The sequence below is a fragment of the Papio anubis genome, chromosome X (assembly GCF_008728515.1).
Source record: "Papio anubis isolate 15944 chromosome X, Panubis1.0, whole genome shotgun sequence".
Taxonomy (NCBI): domain Eukaryota; kingdom Metazoa; phylum Chordata; class Mammalia; order Primates; family Cercopithecidae; genus Papio; species Papio anubis.
The window spans coordinates 118,557,193-118,567,913 of NC_044996.1; the positions used below are offsets into that span (position 1 = coordinate 118,557,193).

Genomic DNA, 10,721 nt, shown 5'->3' on the forward strand with positions numbered 1-10,721 from the left:
GGGAAATAAGCAAAGTGAGATAAAAACAAAGTTTATATTTATTAACATGGACATTGAGTGAAAAAAACACATGCATTAATGTTTGAACCACATACTTGCTTTGATGAAGGTTCTGATATTTATACTACTTGCATTGTCCAGATACCCTGAAGCTAAAAATGTTAAATAGAAACTGGTACAGGACTGTTAATGACCCTGGGTGCACCTAAGAGTAGCAAATACAAAATTCCTCAGAAAAACATAACTTCAACCAAAACCTCAAAGGGATCTCCCTGTTAAATCCCTGCTGAACAGAAGTTCACAATCTAAAATTACAAAAGACAGTAAGAATCCTTCTTTATTGGAAAATGTCAACAAGAACAGCAAGTAGCAGAATTAGAGCCCCAAGTCATTCAGTTAATAGAATTATTGATTAGAGATAATAATCTGATTGTTTCACATGATTGCATAAAGCACAAAGGGTAAGAATCTAAGAAAAACCCATAAATCAAAATGGATTTTTAAAGGGGAAATTTTAAAGCAATAATAGTAGAGGTGCCAAATTAGCAGAAAAAAATATTACAGGTATCTTAAGATTGAAAAAATTCCTTGCTTGCAGAATAGGCTAAGTAAATATAATAAATGTTTAAAAATAACAACTAAGCCTGAAGCCTATATTTTACATAATTTCAGAAAAAACAAGAATAAAGAGAGAATTTCTAAAAACTTCTAGAGAAGAAAACAGGTAGATTATCTCCATAAAGGAGTACATGTCAAACAAGGAGTAAAATAACTTATTAATACAGGATATTAAAATAACATGGATCAAAGTTTTCAAAGGTCTGAAGAAAAATAACTTTCATGAGAATCTTATACTTACATAAACTATCACCAAGCAAGAAAGATAATCACAAATAATTGGAGTTATGCAAGATCTCAAAAAGTTTCTTACAAACAGATCTGTTCTGAAATATTTATTGAAGATTTTACTCCAAGAAGAAGAAAAACAAAAGAAGGCAAATGTGTGATGTTATATTCCATAATAAGCAAAGAAGTAAGAAATGCTTACTGTTAAATTGTAAAGGCTGTAGTTTTAAATGTATGAATTAGAAAAAATGTAAGATTGGACATAAACTAAGCTTGCAACACAAGAAGCTCAAAAATATATGAATGCGAAACTTAATTAGAAAGCATATAAAAATTAAAAGGTAGGGTTGATCACTAAAATTAAAACTAAAAGTGAGTTTTAAAATTATGGTTAGGCAAATAGAGGGGAAACCCCACAAGAATGTATTTGTGTTTACTTCCCGTTTTTTTTTCACAGATAGAAAAACAATCCTATATCCGTATATGCTTAATAACATGGAATCAAAACATATAAAAGCTGAATAAATGAATGAATGAAATGGTGAATTCCACAATCACACTGGAGAATTTTAATATCTTTTTCTCAGAAATCTATATGATGAATACATAAAAATTAGTAAGAATGTAGAATACTTATATAACAATTAATGACTTGATCTCATCAATTAATGTATAGGATCCTGTAATCAACAAGTAGAGAATGTACATTCTTTTCTAGCATGACTATGGGCTAAGCCCCAGTTTCTATAGCAGGTTCTGTAATTCAGGAGCAGGTGCCAAGGAAGTGATTAGTTAACCTTAGCGAGGGTTAGAATATTGCCAAACAGATACCATGTAAACAATAAGTCAGATAATTTTTAGATATTGAAAACAGTAACTGATGTTTCTGAAGCAGAATCTAAGTCACGTATGATAAAAGAGAACAATTGCTCATATTTACCAAGGGGACAGAGAGACAAGGAGGGGAAATTTACTATACCAACTTATACAGGTGAACACATCTTCCCACTCTCCTACCACTGGGTTGTTAATTTTCTGCCTGTTATGTACCAGAAACCTGAAGAACAGATGTGCCAGAGTAATAGTCAAGGAGTTAGAAAATGTGTGTGCAAGATCCTGATCAATGAAGCTTTTGCTTAAACTTTTAAGAGTCCTTTGCATCATCTAATGGTTAGAAGTTTGGACTTGACATCTAAGTTTCACTCTCATACCTAAGATTCCATTATTGTCTTACTTCTCATTATTTTCGTTATACACATACATATATGTTTGCATGAAACCAAATACATGTGTTTATATATGTGTGCATATATATAATGTTTTACATATGTGTGTATATATATGTGTATGTATGTGTGTATATGTGTGTGTGTGTGTGTGTTTAAAAACATTCCCCAATAGCATTCTGCAGACACAACTTGCTATATAGTAGTATAGTTATCTATTTATTCCCTGGTATTCTTCACTAATGTGTACCCCCTCAGAAGCCAGGCATAACATCTTTTTAAGCAATATATTTTTAGTAACTATCATTGTGTCTATAACACCAAAGCAGTTCAACAAATTATTATTGAATAACTAGATTATTAAATAAGTCAAGATTGCAATTCTTAAATGCGTTCCAGGAAATTATTGCTATCACTTGGACCCTTTCAAGGTTTACAAGGTCAAAAATATTTTCAGAATAATGTTAAAATATTGTTTATTCTTTTCACTCCCAGTTTCTCACAAGTATACAGTGTTTTCCAGAGGCTATATGGTGTGTGTTATCTCAGTAAGATCGAATACAGAAGCATGTATGAGTCCAGTGGTTTTCTATGAAGCTAGATACTAAGGATATTTCTACAAATGTAAAATAGTGCTTATTATTCTATTTTTTTTTGCTTTGAAAAATGGTTATTACTCATACAATATGATATTTTAACATGCAACAGACTTATTTGAATTTTAGAATAAATTAATTTACTATTTTAAAATTTTTCAGTTCTAATTTTAGTATGGTAAAAATCAATACATATTACTCACATTAACAAAAAAAAAAAAAACCTTTGAATTCCTCAGTAATTTTTAAGAGTCTAAAGAGGTCTGAGACCAAAACTCTTAAGAACATTTGATTCACTAAGTACTTTCATCTTCCAGGCCATGTTTAAAGAAGACATATAAACTTACCGTTTTTTCTCACGGAGGCCAACATTCAGTTGCAAAATATACAACACAACCAAATCAGTTTAAGTCACTTAATTTTGAAATTTAGATTGTGCTAATTATCCATTTTGGCACATTAAATTAACTTAAAACGCTGTGATCTGAGTGAGTGGTGAAGACTATCAAACTAAAGGAAGACACCTCAAAAAGATCTGCTACCTATTGTCTCTCTTTAGTAATGAAGTGTTCATCAAACTCATTGCAGTTTCACAAAGTGCAGAAAAATGACAAAGGATAGAGTCACAAAAGTTTTTCAAGCTGTAGGTTTTACTAAAGCATGTGAAAGGCAAAGTCAGCCACAATCAGTTATGTGATCGTGTTTATTGTGGTATGTAATTATAGTCTTTTGTTGGACAATAGCTTATTTTGCTTCTAAAGTAGTTTAGAGGTGAACCACCAATTTATTGCTATTCTACATTGAGTGTAAGTATACTAATTTCTAGAGCCCTTTGGACAACGTGAATGGAATAATCTGTCGTATTTCTTGCTTCATCATAATTTAGAATCCTTTAGGTTTCAAGATGTTTCCTCCATATCTTATATCCACAAAGGTAATAACAACAGTGATACTGACATGGGGAGAGTAAAGGCACTTATTGCTTGGCTTCTCCTTAAAAAGGCTTTCACTTGCCAGGTGTGGTGGCTCACGCCTGTAATCCCAACACTTTGGGAGGCCAAGGCCGACAGATCACCTGAGGTCAGGAGTTCGAGACCAGCCTGACTAACATGGAGAAACCCCATCTCTACTAAAAATACAAAATAAGCCGGGTGTGGTGGTGCATGCCTGTAATCCCAGCTACTCTGGAGGCTGAGCCAGGAGAATCACTTGAACCCAGGAGGCAGAGGTTGTGGTGAGCCGAGATCACGCCATTGCACTCCAGCCTGGGCAACAAGAGTGAAAATCCACCTCAAAAAAACAAAACAAAACAAACATTGTTTTAAACAGACTTTCACTTAAGTTATGGAGTCTCTTTAAATTTAATTTGGGAAAAGGAGGGTGATGGTAATATTAGAAAAAGGTAGACACCAGGGAAAAATTTCAGGCATGTAGAGATCACCAGGCATGAAGGAACAGAGTGGAAATCATAAAGCTAAAAAGGAAAGTCAAGAGCTAGCAGGAAAGAGGTAAACTCGCCTAAGATAAGAACCTAGGACTAGTTCTGTTATTTCAATTCAAACGCTCTAATTTGTTTTTAAGTATGTTTGTAATATACAGAGCTCATTTACCTTCCTATTTCTTTTGTTTTATCTTTAACGTCTCCTCTATCTTTAAATTTATTATTAGAGACCCAGAATATTCTTATTATTGAGTTTTATTCCTTACCGTCATCATTTGCATGAGCACTGACATTGAACACTATGTATGTGAAAATGCACTGAGCTCCCTGTAGGAGATTTATCATATTTAATACCAGCTGAAATACTTTATATTTATAAACCTGGATACATGGCATAGTATGGAGTGAAAAGCTCTGGGGATAAATCTTGCCATCCATGTAAAATCATAATATTTTAGAGCTGGAAGAGTATTTAGTGATGATCTGATCCAACAGCATCATTTTACAGATGACTAAACTCGTGCCTATAGAGGCTAAAAAGAGCTTGATCACCTTCTTGAGGGAATAATTTAGCATCCTGAAAGAAAAAAAGACCTTTCTAAATCATCTATGAAAGAGTTAAACATGAATCCAATAACTTGCAGATGTATTTATGATTAGTTGGGGCAGCTAGAACTCTTTCCTCTAACTCCCATCTTGCTAGTCCTTGAAATAGTTGCACTGTGGTATATTCAATCTTATCAAAAGAAAAGGTAAAGGACAATCAGTATTAACTGATACCAGGCACTGAAAGTAAACCAAGCAACGATGAAATGTGTTTATTGTCAGACACGGCTTACTGGCTTAGTTGTCTCATCTAATAGTCTTTGGGAAGAATATGTGTGAGGAGCTGATGAATTTACTTTACTATTCACTATGTATTTTGTGAAAAAACTTTTCTGGATGCATATGAATTTTGTGGATTATATTATGTGACAAAAATATTCATTTCCAACTGTCATAAATTACCTTATGCTCTTTTCAGAATTCCATGTATACAAAACTCCCCCAAAATTGCACGTTATCATTTTTCAAAGGTCACTTGAGTTTTTAAAAGGGAGATACATGATGCAGCATAGTATAATTTCTCTCCCCAACCTACTCTTCTATGTTATTACTCTATTATGATTGTAGTATAACTTATAGTATATGTTTATACTGTATCAAAACAGAGGATACTTTCTTTCAGGGAAAAATCTCATTTGCATTCTCAAGGACAATGATTTTCCATATACATGAACCTAAATACAAATATTTATTTAACACTAAAGAAAATAAGTGTGCACATGTATCTTCTGATGTATATTCCCTTCAAATTTTCTCTTAAACCATACAATTTTAGCCAGTACTCGAGAACAAACATGACATATTTAGTAATGCCATTTCAAATATCCAATGGACGGAGAATATGTGTGAGGAGCTGATGAATAATTATCAATGGTGATTATGATGATTAAGAATAAATAATAGGTCCTGGATATTTTGGGGTTCTCACCCCCTCCCATTTGTATAACAGATGACAAATACAACATACAGCTGCACTGCAATTAAATGCCTTTTTCCTTTGTAGAATCACAACCCTTTTTGATACTGTTTAATATGCTAGGTCCATAAGGCAACTACAGAGACAACTGATTCAATCTATGACATTAATAATTTAATCAAAGTTATAGAGAAGGATCCCGGTCTAAATAATACACAAAATCATGGAAAATATCTATGATATGTAGGTATTCTCAAAATAACAAAAACATTATCAAAATTTCTCTATGTACATTTTACAAAGGAGAAAAATGTTTACTGTTAGCATTGAACAGGAAGAAAATTCCCTTTCCATGTAAGGTATTTATAAAAAGGCAGAAATGCCAATTTTTAGCACCCATGCCCTCTTGGAATTGGTTCTGTCAACACCCCTGCAGGTGGCACAAAAGAAACAGATTGAGAAGTATGTTGATAAAAGGGAATCATCCCAAAATCCCATTTTGGCTGTCCTCTTCAGCATCATTTTAAGTCTCTGGATCATATTCATAATCATCTTTTTTATTTTGAAAATAATTTTTCTGCATCCTGCCACAAAAATTAAAGTGCTATTTTGCAACAATAGTATCTATCAAATGTCAAAATCTTGCCATATGTTTAGCAAAGTTGAAAGGCTCCTGTTCAAGATGTCAACTGTAGATTAGCTGATTCACAAGGGAGGTAATGATCACTGTACATCTATTGTTTTTATTTCCACCCTAAACTGACTATTGGCATGTATAGCAACAAACAGTTCAATACTAATCCTGTTTGCTTCCTGAAGACTCTTGAAACAATTTTTTCCACTGAATTCATTCATTTCTTATCTATTATTTTCCTAACATACCTGTCTCTTAATCTTACTATGAATTGAGACGATGAATTCATGAATTTTGTCTTACTTACGTTTAAATCCTCAGTACTTATCACATGGCAAATGGTGGACTCTATAAATGTCTGTTGAGTAATGATAATAATGAATGAGTAAATTATTCTCTTAATACTGCTAACTTATTTATATCACTATGAATAATAATAACAACAACAACACTTTTAGTACCTTTTCCAATGTTGTTATTAGTATATAAAAGCACCATGCTTAGTATCTGCCCAGTTCAAATACTGGAATATAAATAGCACAATGAAGTCAATTACTTTGAAAATCCTCACCACCCACCAAATTTAATTTCCCTCTGACTCAATATTGGTTGTGAAACAAAACCTGCATAAGCCATGACAGACAATTCAGGCACCATAATTAAAACTGACTTTCTCTGTCAGTTGTCTATTATGTGATTCTTTTTGTAAAAAAAAAAAAAAAGAAAGAAAGAAAGAAAGAAAGAAAGAAAGAAAGAAAGAAAGAAAAAGAAAAGTCACCAAAGCTTTTCTTTATTGTATTGACTGAAATGTCAAGGTCTTTGATGATTATGACTTGTAGACATAGCTTTATGAGAAAAATGTGTATTTACATTTTTACATTGGAAAGACTTTGGCTACAAGTAACAGACAACTAAACACAAATCTTTTAAACAAATAGGGACTGTTTTGGTAATGGGAAGTCCAGAGGTAGGGAAGACTTTGGGACTGATCCAGTTTGGGAACTCCATCTCCTTTTTCTGTAGTTTATTTTACAAATAAAAATAATTACTATATAAAATGTGTTCTTATTTTGAGCTATGAAGTATTGTAACTTTATTGCAATTTATTTTGCTCTCTACCTTTTAGACATTAAATACACATAGTTATAACAGTAAGTCAAGATTTTCAATGGGAGACAAAACAGCAACAAAAGTAGTAACACATTGTAGTAATAGGACAAATGACAATGACATTTAGGATTAAAGATTTAGCACTTATCAATGTGAATTCTATGATCAGCCAGTTGTTTGTAAGACTATCTGGTGTGGGTGAAGACAGATAGGGAAGAGGGATAATTATCCTGTAAAATATAAGGTGTATTTAGGAGACAAGAGCAGAAAAGAGAATGTAGAGGGATCAAGCCTTTGAGAGCCCCTAAAAGATTAATTTTAAGGTCTACCCAGATAGGGAACCATTTAAATTTTCCCAAGTTATTATGCACATAAAACTACTGTACATTAAGAAAAAGCGTAATATGCTATAGTTGTATCTGTGCAGGAATAGGAAAGAAAAAACCCTTTAATACAATCTATTCGGCTTTTCACGGCTTGATCCCTGTCTGTATATCCAGTTTCATCTCTCAGCAACCATGTGACCATATGTCTCTGTTTTAAGGAACCTTTTCAGATGATTGAACTCCCTTGCTGTCTCAGTTTGGGGCCTTTACAGACTGTGTTCTTTATGTCAGAAATATGATTCTTCTCTCCTATCATCACCTCCTAGAGTGATTCCTACCCACCCTCCATTACCCAACTTAGAAATCACTTTGAAAAGGCTTCACTGACTAGACTACACCTGTTACGTGACCCTTCCATGTTCTCATATATCAACCCAAGTCCATATTAGGTTGTAATTGAAGATGTACTCTCTACCATAAGTCTTTTAAGTTCTGTGGAGGCAGAAGATATATCCAGTAATAATATCTCCTGTTCATTATTACATGTCTAATTCCTAGCACAGTGCCTCTTTCATACAGTAAATACATCTATTAATTTAAATTCAAATTGAATGGTGATGAAAGATGGTTATTCATTAATTATTCATAAACTAGTTTTTATAGGGTGCAAGTAACTTAGAGGAATCAAAAGCTAAAAGGAAGCAAGTGGATAGAAACCATGACAAGAAGTTCAGCTGTGATGGGTTCTGGAATTCAGACAAGCAATTTAGACAGGTGAATAGTTATATCATGTAACGGCCTGGGCAGCAGGATTGGAGAAATGAGTCATTTTATGGAAAAGGGGGATTTCAGAACATAGTAATGGAGAAAATTGAGACAAACCTCAGCTTCAGACAGAAATTATTTTATTCTCTTATTCTCAGGACAAAAACTGATCTCTGATCAAAGTTGGAGACCGAATACAATGACATTTAATGCTTGCCTTATGATTGAAAATTTATTCTTTTATTTGATCAGGTTTATTGAGACAAATTTACAATTAGAAAAGTTTATTCTTTTCAGAGAGCAATTCTTTTAGTTTTGACAAAAGCATACAGTTGTGTAGCCACTACCACAATCATGATATAGAACAGTTTCCATTACCCATCACTCCATGCCCCTTTTTAGTTAATCCCTTACCCTTACCTCTGGTCCTTGGCAATCACTGATCTTTTTCTGTCCAGAATGTCATATAAATAGAATTATAAATTCTATGGCCCTTTGAATCTGGCTTCCTATCCTTAGCATAATGTGCTGTGATTCATTCATGTTGTTATGTTTATTGGTTTATTTTTGTTGTTGCTGTTTTGATCTTACCCCACTAGCAAAAATTCTGCAGTTGAGTTTCTTGGTAAGAATCTCAGGTTCAGCACATCCTCAGTGTAATAGACAAGCCTCACCCTAGCAAAACCCGTTTTGTGATCATAGTATCTCTTCTACCAGGAAGAATTTATTAGTTTACTTTTTATTGCTAAGTATCACAGGTTATGTAAACATCTGTGATACTTCTATCACATATTGTTTATCCATTTTCCCACTGAAGGCCATTTGGTTTGCTTCCAGTTTTAAGCAATTATGAACACAGCTACCATAAACACTCCTGTACAGATTCTTGTGTGAAGATAAGGTTTTCCACCTTTGGGTAAGCTATATATTTAACATTGAAAGAAAGGTTCAGTTTGCGTGTTAAGAAGCAACATACAAAAATTCCAGTTGCTGAACATCCTTCCTAGCCTGTGAAATTGTCAGGTTGTTTGTTCATTTGGATGCTCTATTTAATTTTTGCTCTTATTTTTGTTTTAGCATACTAATCAGTGTGTAGTGGTATCTCATGGTGGTATGATGATGTTGGGCATTTCCTTTTCTTGTCCTTAAGCTCAGGCCTATCTCTTCCTCACTGAAGTGTTTATTTAAATCTTTTGCCCATCTTGGTTAGAATGTTTATTTTCTTCTTACTATTTTATTATTGAGTTTTGAGATTTCTGTATGTATCCTAGATATGATTCATTTCCTTTACCAGATATATGCTTTAAAAATATTTACTCCAATCTCTGGCTTTTCCCTTCATTCTGTTAACAATGTTATCAGAAGAGCAAAAGATTTACATATATATACACACACACACACACACACACAAACACACAATATATATGTGTGTATAAATATGTAAATCTATCATATGTATGATATGTGTGGACATATATCTATGTATGTGTATATATGTGATATATATATGTGTGTATATAAATATCATAAAACTTAAAAAATACATATATCACACAACTTTTTTAAATGAATGAGCTCTTTTAGAGTTGTGTTTAAAAAGTTTTTGCTTACTTCAAGTTCAAAGAGATGTCTTTGTATGATTGTTCTAGGAGTTTTATGGTCTCAGGTTTACATTTAGGTATCTGATTCAAGTTGACTTGGTTTTTGTGTAGTTTATGAGTTGTGAATGAGATTCATAGTTTCTTTATGGATATCTAATTGTTATAGGAACATTTATTGAACATACCATTCTTTCTCCATTGAATTGCTTTGCATTTTTCTTAAAAAGATTGACAGAGATAAAAAGTATTGACAAGGATGTGGAGAAAAGGGAGTTCTTGTACTTGGTAGCAATGTAAATTGGTACAGTCATTATGGAAAACAGTATGGAAGTTCCTCAAAAACCTAAAAGTAGAACTACTGTATGATCCAGCAATCTCTCCTCTGGGTATATACCCAAAGGAAATGAAATCACTACTGCATAGGGACAGCTGCACTTCCAAGTTCATGGCAGCATTATTCACACTGGCCAAGATATGGAAATAATGTGTGAGTCAGTGGTTTAATCGATCAATAACTTGTGGCATATATACAATGAAATACAACTCAGCTTTAAAAAAGAAGGCAATCCTGCCATTTGTGACAATATAAATGAATCTGGAGAACATTATGTAAAGTGAAATAGGCCAGACACAGAAAGAAAAATATCACATAAT

General features: G+C 33.0%; 1 pseudogene; it reads right to left on the minus strand.

The window, feature by feature from the left end:
* Positions 1–9,046: 9,046 nt before the first annotated feature.
* On the minus strand, positions 9,047–9,190 carry LOC116272301 (annotated as a pseudogene).
* Between the last annotated feature and the right edge of the window lie 1,531 nt (positions 9,191–10,721).